Raw genomic sequence first — 18969 nt, 5'->3', positions numbered from 1 at the left:
TTTTTATGTGGTCTGTCTTCTTCATTTTTGGTGTATTTTGTGATACACAGTGCCCCTAAAGGCCTGGCATGTGTACTACATGTCCTGCAGCCTCGTGTTGAGCCGTGTTCATAGTGAGGTGTGAAAAAAGATCGTTTTGGCTTGTTTGGACGTGGCCAAAATTGCAAAACCATATAAATCAAGGTTGTTAACTGACTTAAATATAGTCTGAAATAAATCTGAAATATGAATGAATTTAAACAAAAGGTTTGTCTAAAAATAGGGTGTTGTTAAGGTCTGCTTGGACTCGTGGGAACAGACGGACCATTGTACTCTCCGCCCGATCTGTGTCTGGCCTTTAGCCATCAAGCAGAGGACTGAGCTGTCCCTCGCGCGCGCGCGCACACACACACACACACACACACACACACACACACACACACACACAGGCCTAGACGCTTACATATATAGACTGCTGTAATCTCACACACCTACACAGTACAAAATCCATACGCCCTGACCCAGATGCAGGAACAATCTGCTCATGTGCGCCTACACATCGCTTAAAAAAAACACACACATCGATATTTCCACACACTCATACATCCGAGACACTACGGTTGGCAAACACATACAGATTCAGATGAAATGTCCATGAAAATGTGTCCAGATTAGGGTTGGACGATACTGCGATAATAAAGTATCGTGCAGTATCTAAAAATGGCAACAGTATCAATTTCATTACCAATATAAATAAAATCTGCTGTGTATATAGACAGATAGAGGCCGAATATATTAGTAAATATAATGTCTGTAATGCCTAAATAATGAGTGGTAGTCCAGCACTGATGTATGTGTGGTTGAGTTTTCAATTTAATACAAATACAGTTTAAAACTAGCAGCTTTGCTATCATGTTTCTCCGAACTGTTGTTTCACAAGATGACAGTTAATAGTTTTTGGATGTGGCGTCATAATGTGAAGGCCCAGAAGTGAAAGTGAAACAGAAGACAAGATGGCAAGCTGTGCATCAAACCAGTTGGTCCCAAAAAAGACTTAAAAGAAGATGAAAGTGCAGCTGTCGGGGACTGGCAGTTCCCTCACAACTCATATGTGGTTGTCAGTTAACATGACACCATATATGTCGCTGACTGATCACACCATTACACCTGAGAGGAAACCTGAATCTAAATGCCTCCAGACGACTTATTTTCCAGTCATTCTGCTGTGTTCAGATGCGCTTCCGGAATGGGAACCCGATGAGAATAAACTGTTTGCAGTGCAAGACCAAAGGCAAACACACAACGCGCCCTCAGACTGCTGTAATATCATCGTGGCTTTTCACACGGCTGGCAGCGGAAAAGTGAACTGCCCCTAAAGCTGAATTGAGACTATTAGAGCAGAGTCTCTTAGCAGCTGGCCAACATCAATTTGTTGTTGACCTCCAGACAAATAGCCAGAAAGTCCCAGAGTCCGATGAATACTGCGATGTTTCCCCTACATGCAACTAGTTACATGTACATGCACCTTCATGCGGCCTGCCGCTGCCGATTTACTTAGATATTTTTCCCCGTCTTCGCTCTTTAGAAACTATTGTTCTATTACTTTGTAGTCCAGACGCTTAATATCCACGTCAATTCACTCTATAACCTGATAACTTATATTGTTATAACTGGAGACTTATATAAGGAAACTGTGTGGACCCACAAAATAATTTAATTTGTCACAGTCATACTATATATCCCGGGGAAATGTGGGGACGGTTTAATGGTATCAAAATGTAATACCGCCCAACTCCAGTCAAAATTTCCTTTCAGACGAGACCGACCTCGAACGCCTACACAGCGAGAAGCGCTGTTCCACACCGTCTCAGACACCAGCGAGTTTGTTCGTCTTCACTCTGCACGCAGTAAAAATACAACTGAGCTCACATTACAAGGGCCTGTGCACGCATTTGTTTTCTAAAAGTGGACAGTGGATGAACGGAAGATGAGTTTTGGGACTGATTACAGCGCTTACATAAGTGTGAATAAGCTACTGCGCGCTGGTACAGATCAAGGCAGCCGCTGCGAGAGCCGTTTGAAATGGAGGTCAGAGACTGGCTCCAGCCGAACACCAAAGCAGCCAAACCAGTACTTCAGCGTCTGATGAAGGATTAATCTTCCAGAAAGATTAGCTTCCTCTCAAATTGTGCAAATATCCGCCTCGAGTTTCCACACCTCATTATAAAACTGAAATGTTTGGAGTGAAACATGCAAACTTCTCTCCTTCTTCTCTTGTTTTAGCCAATTCAACATGGCGCTCTCCATGTTGTTGTGCTCAGTTGTCATGGGAACAGGACACTTAGTTGATGTAGAATTTGGGCAACAGTAAAAGAAGGTGAAATTACAATGTATCAGTTTGCATTTCGGTGCGAACTGAGGTCAGCCATGATTAAAAAAACTAAAGTTCCATATCGGTGTGTTTGTCCTGTGCTGGACTTATGAACTTTCCAGGTTTCAGCCTTCTGTGACCTGATCAGGCATAAATGAACCGAAGATGATTAAATGTCAGATTTTGTAACATTTTTTATGATTTAAAAAAAGGGTTTAGGAACATTTGCTGAATTTCCAGAGCAATTGTTTTGTGCAGAAGCCCATTAGAGATGAGTGTTTCTGATGCTGTGCACGAGCCGGCAGGCTTTGAAATCCATTATGAAAACATAATTAAAAAAAAATTTTAAAAATCCACTCGGAAACAGAAACACGTAGTTCTGAGTGGGAGAAAGGTTCCGGCTGTGTTCGGTGTGCTTTGGATGATCGCCTGTGAGCACAAATTTCAATGTTTGTTTTGCATTTTTGACTCTGGTGAGTCATGTTTGCTCAGTTTGAGACACTGAATTAAATTCACTGTCAACAGAGAGTAATCAGTGTTGCTGTCGATGTTCACAGGTAGAAGTGCAACACTGGAATATGCTAGTTACAGTTGATGCACACAGATCTTCCTCAACTGGAGAGGTTGGGTTTGTCTTACGATATCCAACATATTGCATTTTATTAAGTCTGCAGTAGACGTCTCACTATAGTCAATGGACACTTGATAGCACAACCTAAATTGAAGTGAGAAACACCGTAGCAATCACAGCTTCCACTGAAGTCATAACTCAGGATACCAGGCATGAGTGCTTGTACTCGTACTCATAAAACTGCCACCGATACCACGACACCCGATGCCGCTTTACGGCAGCGTGAGGTTTACGGCACTTCGCTGCAAGGCGCGGCGGGCAATGAGGAGTGCACAGCGCTATTTTGTCGGCCATCTTTTTGGAGAATTGACCGTCATAATGACGGTTTGAGGCTCCTGCTTGCAACAGTGGACTGAAATGAAGCAGCAGGACTTAGACTGGCTTTAGCAGCCTGTGTTTGGTCTGTTCCACCGAGCTGCCACTCCTAAATGAATGTAGAGGAAACCCTGCAGTTTTATTGAAAGCACTTTTGCGAAATGTTAGTTCTCAGTTTATGACAAAGCGTTAACCCTTCCCGCTCCGGTCTCCAGACCGCAACGGAGATCAACTCCTACTCCGGGCCGTTAACTCCGTCTCCTCACAGCCGGTGGAAAGCAGGACAATGGAACTCAGTTTCAGAGATGAACACTTGTTGTATTTCTTTGTCAGTTAGTTTTATGTACAGCTTCGCGCTAGACCCGCTCTGCATAAGCACGCTCGCTCTCTCAGGCACACTGGTCAAGCCAGCAGCGCATCTGTTAAAGGGGTCACGCACGCAGTATATTGCTATTCTAACAGTATATGTGGCAGTGCCATAAAAAAACAAAAAAAAAACTATTTTGAATGTCAGTACAATGTAGGAATGTTATTCAAATAACATCTGTGGAAAAAAAAAAAGAGGGTGTATTGGCCTAAGTACTCGGTATCGGTACCAGTGAGTACTCAAATGCAAGTACTCATACACATATTAGAAAAAAGTGGTATCGGTGCATCCCTAGTCTTAACTACACATTTAGACTTTTACCCTGAAAACTGGGCTTTTATTAAAAGAGAATATGCTCTAAAATGTTACTGTCAGCTGCTTTTAAACACAAACACACCTGTTCTGTCTCTATATTTCCCATGAAGAATCAAACATTCAGAGTTGATTTGTATTTTGATGGTTGTGTTAAACCACCAGTAACCATCAGGGAACCACACCTCAGCATTAGTTTGCGTCGTTTCTGGATGCTTAACAAGTATCTGTCCAGTTTTCACACACGGCTGCTGAATGAAATGTTTGTTTGCTCCTCTAAGTGTTCCACTGTGTTTTCCAGCTTGTGGTCGCTTTGTCTGTTTTCAAAGAGGTTAGTTTTGCCTTCAGCAGCTCGAAAAGAGTTGGATAAAAGAGGAGCTGCAACACAAATATATAATCACTCAGGAATTAGATCCTCTTTAGTTGGCCAACCAGGATCCCATTGGTGTGGAGGACGCAGTTCTCTTCGTGCTGCATCGGGTCCATGCCTGTCTGAATGTGCCTGGTTCTTATGTGAGGATAAAGTTTGTGGACGTTCAAGTGCATTCAGCACCATTCTGCCCTCGACGCTGAGAGAAAACCTCAGTGTCATGGGGTGTAAGGTCACAGCCTGTCAGGCTGGGGAACCGCACAGCAGTGCAGCACTGGGGTTCCTCGGGGAACAGTTCTAGCCCCATTCCTGCTCACTCCACACATATCAGGTTCCTGCTACATTCAGAAATACTCTGACGATACTGCTGCTGTAGCTTGTGTGCGAGGAGGACAGCAGAAGGAGAACAGGGAGCTTGTGGAGGCCTTCACTGACTGCAGCTGTAAGAACAGGCTCCTCCTCAACACCACCAAGACCAAGGAGACGGTGGAAGACCTCAGATGAACAAAGCCACTAGGGATGGGATTCGAAAACCGGTTCTGACTTGGAACCGGCTCCAATTGATCAATTCCATCGGAATCGTACACCTTAAATGTGATCGATTCTTCTTAGCGATTCATTTTCCAGGGCGACATCAAAAAAAGTCTCGGTGCAAATCCCGGCAGGAGCCTTTCTGTGTGGAGTTTTCATGTTCTCTCTTTCTCTGTGTGCTGGTTCTCCTCCGGTACTCCGGTTTGCTCTGATAGTCAAAACAACCTGCACCGTGATTCCCTGAGCTCCACCCCCGGCCTCAATCATCTCCTCCTGAGCTCCACCCCCGGCCTCAATCATCTCCTCCTGAGCTACACCCCCGGCCTCCATCACCTCCTATTGAGCTACACCCCCCACCTTGTGTGGCTGCTGAAGACGGTCCATTTGGTGAAGAAATGTCCTGTCGGAGGACTAATGAGGGACTTTTAATAAATTACCTCTGCCGCCAATCTGTCCGGTGTAGTGAATGTCTGCTCCAACGAGCCGACACCGTAGACATATGCTAGTAGATCTTCACTATATATGTGAGCCTCTAGTTTTCACACCATAGTAAAGGATCTACTAGAGTATGTCTACTGTGTAGACATACACAATCTAGTAGAGGATAACTACTGTACGTCTATGTATTCCATCATTCTGGGTTGAATATCCCCAACACAATATGAAAACACAGGATTCCCTGCAGACCGAGAGAACGAGTTCCTCCTCCTAGGTCACACCTCATTCCTCTTCAGTCTCCGACCTCCCAGAGAGGGTTAACGTGTCAACACCTCAAAATTTGAAAAAGTGTAAATTCCAGGGGGCATCCAATGAAGGCAAATACACATTTGACTGTTCTTTTTTAAGGGAAAAATTATAATTCAAGCTTCATGTTTGGAAAAAATAAAATTGTTCCTTTTGGTGTAAAAGACTGTAAAACTACTTTTTTACTCTCAAAAAAAATACTCAGGAATTGTTAGGAGAACTGATAGGGAATTGGATTGAAAAGCAGAATTGACAATGGCATTGATATTGATCAAATCTTATCAATTCCCACCCCTAAAAGCCACCCAGGCAGCCTGTCCTCACTCAAGGAGAGGCTGGGACTGTACAGCCTAAAAAATACTTGGGTGTGGCTCCTGACAACAAGCTGGACTGGTCTGCAAACACAGACACCGTCTCCAAGAAGGGACAGAGCTGGCTCTTCTTTTTTTAAGGAGCAGTGAGTTCCTGTACCTGTTTTCTCACACTGTGGTGGATAATGCGCTGTTGTGCTGACTAAATCTCCAAATCTTTGCACTGCAGCCAAATGCTACTGGACACACCCGCTTCCACTGGCATACGATCACAACACCCTTCGGATTGTGTTTTAATAAGGTCTCTTTAACGTGACCTTTTTTTTTTGTTGCCCACATAAGGGTAAGAGTGGCCACATAGAACTGGGTGATCCATCTCGGGGTTTCAAACTCCAGGTTGGGAACCATTGCTGAGCATGTTTTATTTGACTACTTCACAGTATATCACATCGTGGTATGTCAACAATACAAACATGGTGTATTGAACACTTCCACAGCGTTTCACAATTACACTCACTTTCTACCACAGTAGATTTGACAGTATAATGAGGTACACCAGTACACAGCACTGGTGAATTAATCAAGTAAATGTACAACGGAGCTGCCAAAAAGACCTCAGTACAAACACCATTGTGGAATTATGATCAACTATTTTACAGGAGACCCTGTGTGGCTGCATCTCTTCTTACCGTTTCTATAAACATTTGAGTGAGCGTGGCTGTAATGATTACACTCTTGCTTGTTCAAATAGGATTATTGTGACAAATGAACAACGATCCTTCAGTTCAGCAGCAAGTGAACCTCCAGCTCCATAACATCCACTGCTCTAAAACACTCAAAAAGTACCCTAACAAAGTCCACAATGTTGCTTATTGAATAAAGTACAACACTACAGTGTTACTTCACATTTAACCCACAGCGCAGCATAGCAGCCGCAGTAAACTGCAGCTGGCCGACGTCGTCACATCAAGACTATTTCTGAGACGTTAAGATGACAACAGTATCTATTTTCAGATGTTGTGGGACCTGATTCGACCTCAGACGCAATGCTGGACTCTCATTATAGCTGTCCTAGTTTACTGCATATACAAAGTAATAGGATTTTAAATTTTTTTTTAAAACACTTCAAATTCTATGTGTCTTAGTTACTTTTAGAAGCAATGTTGATTTGCTTGGAAAGAATGCTGTTATATTTGTGTTTCAGTTTTACAATGTCCTTTAGAAGAGGTGGAGATGGAGACTCTCCGTATTGTTTTTCCAGCAGAGGAAGCTGCTGCTCGATTTCTAACAACTTCTGTCTCCTTTGATTATTTGTGCTGCTTCATATATCACGTGTCCTCTGAAAACTACTTTAAAGGCCTCACACAATGTTGAATCTGAAACTTCCCGTGTCCTTGAATGCCACATACGTCTTGATGAATTCTGACCCTTTAACACAAAATATCTGATAACTAAGTAAATTAGGATTACATTGCCAACTGTACTGTTACATTGCTTTCTTCCTGCCAGCATCCAAGCCAATAGAAACAGGCCTATGATCTGAGATCAAGACATTGTGGGATTTTCATGAGGATATTGCAGATAGTAGTTCACAATCGAAAAAGAAGTCAATACTTGTGTAGGTACAATGAACTTGTGAAAAAAAAAAGCAGTATTCCTTCTCAGCGACATGCTGGATTGTCCAAACATCAATGAGGTTAAGTGATTTCAACAAGTTATTCAAAGGAACGGTAGAGTCTTGGGTCGGCAGGGCAAGAAGCTGACATCTACAGCATATTTACTTCCTATTCATCATAATATAATTATTCATTATTGCTTGATTTGATCAGTCAAAACTGTTGCAAAGTCAATTAAAATATTTGTTCCACTTCAGTCCAATTTTTCTAGTGTAGACTTATTACATTGTTATAATGTATGTCTTTACACAATATGTCTTATTGTCAAATTCTTTTGTTGAAAATAATTAAAACGGGTAAAAAAAGAAAAAAAACACAAAGCAAAAATTTGCACATTTTCTCTCTGGAGAGTCTGAGTAGTGAAGTGAAAGTCAGAAATAAACCACAGTATAGAATCCATTATCTCTCTCTACAGTACAACCATGAGCACTCCAGCTCAGAGGCATTCCCTGCGGTCAACACTGATAGATTGGCAAACAGCGCTGGAGTAAATGTTAACACTGGAAGACTAAACAAGCAAGGTGACAGGCTGAATATGCTCCAGCAAGTTTCCACCGGTGGCTCAGGAAGTGCATTTGTGCTTCAGGAAACAATACTTAATGTCCAGGATGAGAAGGCTTCTGTTGCCAGCAGCTTTCTTCCACTACAATACTTGTTGTGAACAAAGTGTGATGTTCAAATTGACTCTGGCTGCAGACCGAAAGGTCAAACTGTCACTGACAATCCAAATGAACAGTGGGAAAGTCCAATGATGGCACAGCTCGTCTGTAATGAGGCCAGGCGAGTTGATTGTGGCCAACAAGTTCAGTGGTGCAGAGACGATGAAGCCTTGCCTCTTTAGGTCACCATGTATGACAGGAGCAAGTCTGCTTTAATGACCAAAGGAACTAATACACTCTCACCAGAGATTTCTCTCCGTGGTATTCTGGGCTTGTGCGTGAGCTCCACCAAAGGAAACTGAGCCACACTGATTCTCGTCTGCCACAGTTTAATGATGTCAACAAGTTGATCTCCTTGGATTACTAGTCTGGCCAGAACACAAACACTGGGGAGATGTAGCATCAGACCGAAGGGCGGCTGTTCCAGCTGGAGGGTTTATTTTGGGCCTTGACAGATGCCCATGACACGACACTACAAAGTCGTCACCAAATCATATCTGAACGTTGTTCAAAGCGACGACACGTTTGCCAGCTGTCGAACAAAAACAAGGCCATTGATTTCTTCAGACTTAATAGTCATTTTCAATTTTGAACTCACTCGATTAGTCTTACTGTGGAAAAAAATGCTTGTTTTTTTAAATTTTTTAAATAAATGTCACAAAATTATTTGTTTGAGATGAAAGGAACAAATCTAGAAATAAAGTGTGATCATTTTGCTTTATTTGCTGCAACCCCACAAGGCAATGTGTCAATATATTTCACATTACTGTACTTATGTCAATGAAATATCCATAAATTACTACACATGCATGTGTTTTCTCATCTAATTTAGTCTAATTAACAACCTTGTGACCGGAAATATGCAACAAATCAAACGTTTTCCATAAAACAGATTAAATTCTAACTAATCTAAACAGATTAGGGAGCACACATTAAGATTGCCAGAATTCAACATTGAAAGCTTCAAGGTTTTCGTGCAGAGAATTTATTTTTTCAGACATTTTTTCAAGTCAGTATAAATCCTTGTGACACTTATACACCTGTTGAAAACCGATGGCATATGCCAGATTTCAAAGTGGAATATATTTGTGAATAGGATAAATGGGTCCCTGCATTTCTGTACATTCTGTTGTCACTCCAATGACGACTGCTATCATATAATATAATGTCTTGCGGTCTGCCCAGCATGCAAACGGTGAAAGTTTCCTGGAAACAGTTCCAGACAATACCAGAGGGGAGGAAACATCTCCCGGGTAGATTTAAGTCTCCCCCAGTGCATATCTGTTGTTATTTGTGCCGATCAGAACACTAAAATGCGACACTGTAGCTCTGGTAAGTGAAACATTTAGAGGCTGTACATGGAGGCAAACCCCTCACGAGATAAACCCAAACAAAAGGTTCTAAGTCCCCTGCAGACTCCCATAAGAAGCCATAAGAACAAGAAGAAACGTCTGGCTGTGACGCGAGTCAGCTGCCGAAAACAAATGCTTGCTTGGCAGGAGAGTTCATACTCAGAAGACGATGTCGAACCGATGTCGGCCACGCCCCCTCACGGCAGCCACACGACTGCACAGCTTTTTTCTCGCTTCAAATGTTTTCGAAAATACATCTCGCTAAACTGTTTTAGTAGTAAAAGGGAAAGTTTGTGTCCGAGCCGCCATGTTGGTCTGGTTTTAATCGCAACTTTTAACAGCAATAGCTGACAGCCCTGAGTGCTGCGTTCAGGTGCGTCACGTAAACTCGGATCCGTGCTACATGCTACATGCTAACAAGCTTTCAGGCCCACACAGTAGCGAGGCTACATGCTAATCATGATTAAATATGACTGATATATTCATTAGCGAGCGTAAATAGAAGCCACGTACAGTCCTGTCGCAGACTTGTGGCGGAATGCGGAAGTAAACAAGAAAGATCTGACCAATCACACAAGAGTTTGCAGACCATACTGCCGAAGATACTTCGGCCAGGACTGTTGTTGTTACCGACACACTTTGAAAACCGACATAATGATGATCAAATTTGTCTTTGAGGTCTTTAACACCGAACGCTCGGGGCCCCCATAAAACCACGTACATAACCGCCAGTACACAAAGAGAAAGACGGCGTAACGACCTTAATTACAGTGTCAATTTCACACATTTCAGCGTGACGGTCCATTAGGATGAAATGTGCTGGCGAGAACGCTGCTCCTGTGCTTGGCCAGGATATTCTTGGCACGTCATCAACAGCGGCCAATAAAGATTTTAAAAGGGAAGACTGAACAGAAGGCATGATTATTGCTAATATGACAGCTTCAATCATGCATGAATGCTCGATCAAAAAATGTTTCACTATTACGTTTTGTTTTCAATTACTATAAATGATAATGTTTTAAATCTACGACGTTATTAACCTGGTATTATCGGATAATGGGCGTTAAAACACATAAGCACACATGTACCTGCAGCAATAAGTGGTAATACATGTTGGAAAATGTCTTGATAGTAATTAAACCAAACTGTGAATAAGTGGAAGAAAAAGCCCACTTGAAGGTAAGTCTTCATATAAAGTCTGCAACTGCAATAACTGTTATATTAATGTTTTTTTTATTGAAACCTTTCAATTTGTATTTCAACAAATTCAGTGTTTTATTAAAAGAATTAATGACTGTACTTGTGACCTTTGATCATGATTTCCTCTCAGAACTTGAAACACAAACAGTCATGGTGGGAACACGATGTGACGCCCTTTGAGCTTGAAAGTTCAGATTTCAGTACCAAGAGAAGTCATAAGAAAACATTGTATTTTGGGTCTGCATCAGCCAAAATGTAGTGCATTGCAAAAACACAATGTTTTAGTTTTTTGCAACAAGAGAGGCTCAACTTTGTCTGCAACTGTGTTTAAAAGGAAAAAAAAAAACTCTTCTAATTACAATACCAGCACCAGGAGGTGGGCAAAAATGTCCCAAAATATATTCATATCCATGCAAAATCACCCCCATTGTCACCATGTACACCAAATCTAAGAAGACAAAGATGATGTCAATACACAAAACAATTGTGTGAAGTGACACTTTAGCAAAGCCTTGATCCCAGAAACCCCCAGAATAATTCAAAGCCAGTTCTACATTGCGCCTTAACCTGCCGGGCCACACGCTGAAGCACTGGATGCCACATTTGCAAGAAGGTCTGGTCATGTTTCCCTTGGGTGCTCCGGTTTCCTACCACAGCCCCAAAACATACATGTGGTGTTAATTGGTGACCTTAGGTGTGAATGTGAGTGTCTGTCCCTCTGTCTGTCCGGCGATGGACGAGTGACCTGTCCAGGGTGAATCCTGATCTCACACGGTGGGAATCGGCTCAAGCATCCCACAACCCTGAACAAGATAAAGCGGTATAGAGGATGGATGGAAGGATGGATGGATGGATGGATGGATGGATGGATGGATGGATGGATGGGTGGATGGATGGATGGATGGGTGGATGGGTGGATGGATGGAGCATCAGTGCAAGGCTGCTGGTAACACCACACCCACCTTTCCAACCAAGATCACAAAAAGCTTGTGTGAATGATTTTCATAGTTGTTCCAGTCATTTCTGATCCTCTGCATTTCCACATCTCAGCGCTGAACAATAATGTCAATGATGTCTGAGAAGAGGCTGTCTGTGCGCGTGCACGAACGCACGCACGCACGAATCAGACTCCAACACGCGCGCTCTCTATCAGCAGGGGCTCTACTTCACTCAAAGAGCTTCCAAATGCGGTATGACTCACAGACGCTGCGCGCGGGTGCGTGCGTGCGTGCGTGTGTGTGTCCGTCCTTGGATTTGGCACGACACACTGAAGCAAAACATTCTCAGGCTATAGCACACACCAACAGCAGACTCTTATGAAACCCTTTTCAGTCCATTGTTGTCTGTCTTCTCCCCTCTGATCTTTGTTTCATCCAAACCAGCAAAGGGCAAATGAAATCACACCCATATGGGGGACACACCTCTATTTGACATTGACACACATTCCCCTCCTCTGGCGTCCTGAGAGCAACAACACCCCCCCTCCTCCCCCAGATCCTCCCCCCTCTGTGGCCACTGTCAGTGCTGCGGCCTGAGGAGAACCTGACTGTTAAAACACAAAGAAACGAGCGGGGATGCTCCTCTGCTGGGAGGCAACGGGAGGGGGGTGGAGGGAGGAGACGGGTGTGTGTGTGTGTGTGGGGGGGGGGGGGGGGGGGGGGGGGTCAGGATATCCTATGTTTCAAGTTCATGCGACAGTAAATTGTCAATAGTGGCCTATATATTGAGTGTGCAGCAGCCATGGAGCTGTCATGCCTGGCTCGTTATTATGGAGGGAGGAGGGGAGAGCAACAAAGACCAGCTGGCTGTGCCACATGTGCGCGACTCTCACTGTCATATGTAGCGCGCTCGAAAATAAATGCATCCTACATTTATTAGCGCTTGCACGAAGGTGTTTTTTTTTTTGGTTTTTTTTTTTTTTATGGATTTATTTTTTAAACAATAATCCCTGGCACTGGGCTGCCTGTATTCCATTGGATGTGTTGTGGGGCGCGCAGGGTGCGTGCACAGCACAGATCAGGCTACTTTGACTCGGTCTGCATGAGGGGAAAAAAGAAGCATCCACGTTGCATCCCTGCAGGTTTCAGCTCATGAGCTGAAGTCCAGCAAGAAAACAAAGCACTTTGCACGTTTTGCCCTTTTTCTTGCCTGGTTGCAATCAATGAACAATGACACAGGCGACTCCCTCACTTTCCTGCAAAAAAAATGAGTCTGAGCCTGTATGTGCATGCAATAATAAAGAGGAAAAAAAATATACCAACTCACCTTTTATTCAGCAGATGAAGGAAACGATGATAAATGTTTTCTGGGAACTTCTCTAAAAAATATAAACGTCAAGTCGCGTTTTCCACTTGGGTGATTTGTTGTTGCTCTCTGCAGCTCCTGTTATTTCTCTTTATTTCCTCCACCCTTATCATCCAGTGTGCGTCCCTCCTTTCAGTGCCCCAGTGTGTGTTTGTGTCTTTTCTCCTACAGGAGGAAAAAAAAAACCGATCAGAAAGCACAGCGGAGCTGGAAGAGTTTGTAGGGGTGGTAGAAAGTTGTGTGGCTGTAAATCACAAAAAATACAAGTGTGGTGATTGATTTTAGTCTACATGCATCGAGAGTGTTAAACTGTAGTTTTGACTATAAACAACTGGAACACAATGTTTTTTGAGATAGTGAGAAGGAAGAAAAAATAAAGAAAACCATGCCTCTTGTGTTTCCGCCCCCCTGTTTGGAGAGCACAGTGGTACAGCCCACCCTCGGTGGGCTTGTGGACGTGAGACCCAGAAGAAGATTCCCGCCGCCCGGGCTCGAGCCGCAGGGTAAACAAACACCTGTACATAAAAGACGGAGCAGGAAGGAAAAGCATCGCAGTCAGACCTAAAGACTCGCTGTGAGCTCCGGGGGCCACAAAGCTTTATTCTCAAAAACTGTTATAGGTGAATTTCACTTCTGGCTTCAATACCATCCTTCTGAGTCCCTCAACATGTTCTGGTGTGGAATCAGTGCAGAACATTTGCAGTGATATAAAATTACTCTTACATTATCTGAATTGTCCATAATTAAATGTAAACTTAGCTTTCAATAGTCAACCAAAAATAATTCTTAGTCGTTGTTTACATGATGTTTCACGTGACAACACCTCCTTTCAGAAAGGTTTCACGTCTACACCAAAAACAAAATAGTCGGCATGCCAGGCCACAAGGTGGCGCTGTTTGTTGTTTTTGTAATGAAACCTCACAGAGAACAATATGCTATAGAAATGTGCAGAGTGTTTGTTCCATGTTTGTTACTCCTGCATGAGCAGCAGAACGGCGGTGCGCACACACAGCAACAGCGCTCCGTAGACTGCGGCTGCAAGTCGGACTGTGAAAAGAAAGTTCCACCTGCGGAGCCGGTTTGAAAAAGTGATGCGACTCCGATGTGACAGTGGCTCCGAGCACTGCTGTTGTGTAAACAGACACCCAAAACATGCAGAAGTTTTGCAGTTACACTTGTTTTCGTTGTTGTGTAAATGGAGCCTCAAAAACTCCCTCATCCCGGGTATCAAACAATAGAACCCACCTGCCGGAGGGTCCGATCCGCCCTGCAGGATGACTTTGTAAAGTGTAAAGATTTTAAAATGAAAGTGACTGCTATTGCTAATTTATGCTCTTGGGTTTTTAGTGTTTAAATGCTTCTGCATTCTGCAGACTGGGAAGTTTACTGGGAAAAAAAAGATTGTGTCCATCCATCTCCTATACTGCTTAAATCCAAACAGCCATTAGGATTGTTCATCTTTTGAGGTACATTATATGAGGTTTATAAGACTTAGAAGCAGTGGCAGCTGGCCAATAGAGGGCGCTAGGGCACTAGCTTGGCCAGACTCACCCCACCCTAAACCCAGACACAGAAATATAATTACAACATAAATTAATGTACTATAATATTGTCCAAAATGTTTATGTCAACAAACTAACAATTAGCTCTGAACTGTTTGTGCTTCATTTTTGATAAATAATCGACAATAAAGGAGCTGATTTCTCCATATTTAGTGTGTGTATAAACAGCCTGGGCGCAGGAGAAGGTCCCATAAGGAAGCAGGGTTTAGTAGCTCTTTCACCAATTACTGATAAACAATATCAGTGAATGACAAATATAAACCAAACAGTGTCGTTTGATGTCTTGGGCTTGGAGCGACTTTTAAATCGCTCATCACCAGACTAAAGGCTCCTACATACTCCCATTTAGAAACCATAAGAACAAGAAGAAAATTTGGCAAGACGTCTGTGAAGCGATGTTTTAACTTTTCAACTGCAGAGTTTATTTCTCGTCTCCAATACTTTAACGTTACTCTGAACTGTTTCAGTAATAAAATAGAGTTTTTGTCCCAGCCGCGATGTTGGTCCGGTTTTAACTGCAGGAGCTTTGAGTGATGTGTTCAGGTGCATCACGTAAGTCCACCCTCCGACATGTTAACGAGCTGCGGGTCTCACACAATAGATCGTTTGCACTGACATCACAAATTTCCCATGATCCTCTCTTTTTCATTAGTGTCCGCCATCTTTTATGACAGCTTTTATTTACAACACACCGGTAACTGTTGAGGAAGGCGCAAAATGTTTCGTTGTTCATATTGTGTTGGTGCTTTTTTTGAGGGGATTTTCAACACAGAATGATATAATACATAGACTTGCAGTAGTAGACCTCTACTAGGTTGTACACATACTCTTTTAGATCGTTTAGTATACGGTGTAGACTGGAGGCTCTCTACACATATATGAACGATCTACTAGCATATGTCTTCGCTGTCAGCTCGTTGGAGCGGCCATTCACACATGGGAGACATTGACGGCAGAGTTGATTTATTAATAGTTCCTTATTAGTTCTCTGATGGGAAATTTCTTCACCAAATGGACCGTCTTCAGCAGCCACACAGTGCAGTGCTCTGGGAGGTGATGGAGGCCAGGGGTGGAGCTCAGGAAGTTACGGTGCCGGTTGTATTGCCTATCGGAGTAAACTGGCGTACCAAAGGAAAACCAGCACACACAGAGAGAACATGAAAACTCCACACAGAAAGGCTCCTGCCGGGATTTGCACGAGGACCCTTTTTTTTTTTTTTTTTAACTGGGACCTTGTGGCTGTGAGGCCAGAGGCTGTGGACTAATTTACATGGACGTCGTGCCTCCATCGTCCTCAAATTGTAACACATTTCTGTAGGGGTCAACCCCACCGCACTCCTCTATCTTACTGCGATACATGAATGGAATTCATCAATCATATGAATCCTATACGAAGATATGTTCTTATGCAGCTGTATGCATAAAAGATGGCGGAACCAAGCGAATCGGAGAGGATCACGGGAAATCTGACATCAGTTGCAAACGATCTATAATGAGGTTACAAGCTAAATATGATTAAAATATGATTGATAGTTATTAGCGAGCTGGAACACGCATGCACAGGTAGTGCTGAAGTTTCGGCAGTTCTGCATCCACATACTTTGGCCCAGACGGTTGGCACAGCCAAACCAAATTTCTTCGGCTGGAATGAGCTGGCAGAAGAAAATGACGTAATTTTGTTGGGCAGGATCCCGCAGTGCCGAACTTTCTTCTTGCTCTTATGGAGGATGAATCGGCCTTTAGTCTATCATTGGCTAATGTCAGTTCCGATTTGTTCTCTTCCCTTTCAATGTTACATGTCTTCTAATTTACCAGTTTGAAAGGCTAAAAAGCTGCTGGTCAGCTTCAACTTTCTCCATTATAGTTATTTTTAAAAGCACACTGTCCTCTGGTCTTTCTTCACAAGGTGAATATTTTCTGGGCTGCAGGATGACGGCGTCGACTGTCCTTGATCCCCTTGCTGATTGCCTCAGCTCTGGATTTCAGGACCTGGTTGAGCCTATGACGATCTCAACCCTCACTCAGTGCCTTGGAGCTGCTGCTTAACATGTTTAACATGCCCTTATGTACATGTGTGTACTTATGTACATAAGGCCCGAACATACTCTCCGCGTCCGCAGAGTCCGCTTTGGTCAGTCTGACGTCAAAACCGCCATCCACCCCGGTGCGCTTCGACTGCGCATGTGCCAAAGCCACTGGGCACTAGTGTGAGGAGATCCTCGTTTATAGAACCACAATTTAACAGGATATAAAGATTGGCAGACGGCTCAGAGCTCCGGGAGTGAAATATAAACAACTTTAGGAAAGGAGGAGAACGGCGCCACCAGAAGTGGAGATATTTTCGAGATCGTTTCGTTACGTTTTAGAAACGCACACCAACGTGAACCCAGAAATTTAGTATGAATGGAATTGTGGACGCAACTTTGAGTGGTCTGTGGACATGCAATGTGCGGGCCTTAGGTATTTCAGTTTTGCCCCAGGTACATAGGCTAGAGGGACTGGGTCGTACATTGTATATCCCCTGATCAAGTCTAAACTCATGACTGTTCATCTTCAATTAGAAACAATTTTAGTCCATCTTTTATTCATAAATCTGATTAATACTAAATTTGTTTAAGTGAGGGCATTTGGACCCCCTTTTTTGACAAAATATGAATATTATTAATGTTAATGTGTAAAATTCAAACAATTTTAAAATGAATAATAAAGGTATTAAGTAGGTTTAACAGTAGAAACGCTACATTGCTTCGTTTTGAATCACCCACCCCCCAAACTCCAGTTTATACGATGTGCTGCTTTCATTTATAGAAACCCAAATCAACAAATCAGACATTAAATGCACATAAATCTCAGGTTTGGTGAAGGTTGTTTAAATAAGGGTTGGACCTGTTTGAGTTGGTGTTTCTCGTTGAATTCACAGTGAGTTCTCTCATGGAACAGAAGGAAAAACATGTCATATGTAATCCCAGCGACACTGAACACAGAGCGGAGCCACTGAAATCCACGTCACCAAACAGCTCTGCTGTTATGTAAGTGGGTTCATAGTTTGTCATCGGATGCCCACATTGTTTCCTGAGCATGTTTCCTGGCTGCATTTCTATTGGAAACATGAGTGCAGAATTTACTGAGGAGGATCTGTAATGGATCTGTAGATCAAACACACAATCATTTTTGATTTTTATAAGGATTTGTCACAGTGGCTGCACAATTTCATTCAACAAACTACTGCCAGTCTGCTAAATGGTCATTGAAATGCTGAATTTTCCTCTATTTGTAAGCCAGCAAACAATTTAATTAGATTAAAACCATATATATATACAGTATATATATTCTCTGAAATATAGATGACGGTTTAAAAAACTCTACTTATGTCATGGGTGCTTTGGGGAGCCAGATATTTGTTCCACCAGAGCACACTGATGTACGTTTGAACAAGTCACTGTGTCACTATAAATCCAGATACAGTACAAGTCCTGTCACACTCCACTGGGTGGGAAGGAAAACCCAAAACTTGACTTTCTCCCTCCGTTTCAGGGGAAAATATGAGCTCATTGGTAGAAGACTAGTGGATATTTTCTCTCTGCTGACTTCAGTGGGTTATGAATGAATGAATGAATTTTATTTCGAATATGTATAAAAAAATAAGTACTTATTTGTATATCCAAAAGAAAGAAAAAGTAAAAAAATAAAAATAAACATAGAGCCAATACATAACAAAACACCGCACATTGTTCGAAAGAGGAGTGGGAAGAAGTACAATTTTTTTTAATTTCCCACCCCTTATTACCTATTTTTTAGTTTGTACACAGATATCCTTATAATTATATAAAACAGCTATAGAAATATATTCCATATATACATTTTATACATATCGATATAAATTTATACCATATATACATTTCACAAAGATCTATATAAATACATACCATATATACACTTCATAAATATCTATATGAATATATAATTACAAAAACAAAAATATACTACATACATATCCTTATAAATATACACTACTGTTCAAAAGTTTGGGGTCACTTAGAAATGTCCTTATTTTTGAAAGAAAAGCACTGTTTTTTCAATGAAGAAAACTTTAAACTAATCAGAAATACACTCTATACATTGTTAATGTGGTAAATGACTATTCTAGCTGCAAATGTCTGGTTCTTGGTGCAATATCTACATAGGTGTATAGAGGCCCATTTACAGCAACTATCCCTCCAGTGTTCTAATGGTCCAATGTGTTTGCTCATTGTGTCAGAAGGCTAATGGATGATTAGAAAACCCT

The 18969-nt window shown here is 42.4% G+C and overlaps 1 protein-coding gene across 2 annotated transcripts in view; it reads right to left on the bottom strand.

The window, feature by feature from the left end:
- Positions 1-13291, bottom strand: part of ndrg2 (NDRG family member 2) — a 48148-nt gene extending 34857 nt beyond the window's left edge. The window contains exon 1 of one of the 2 annotated variants that reach the window (XR_013936257.1): positions 13084-13289. The gene's annotated coding sequence lies outside the window, so the exon portion shown is untranslated. Of the gene's footprint in view, positions 1-13083 lie in introns of both variants that reach the window. The other variant, XM_080486475.1, reaches the window with a different exon arrangement.
- Positions 13292-18969: the final 5678 nt, after the last annotated feature.

This window comes from Lipophrys pholis (assembly GCF_963383615.2).
Source record: "Lipophrys pholis genome assembly, chromosome: 18".
NCBI classification, from domain to species: Eukaryota; Metazoa; Chordata; class Actinopteri; order Blenniiformes; family Blenniidae; genus Lipophrys; species Lipophrys pholis.
Note: the sequence above shows the minus strand (reverse complement) of the source record. Positions and strands in the feature narration are given on the sequence as shown.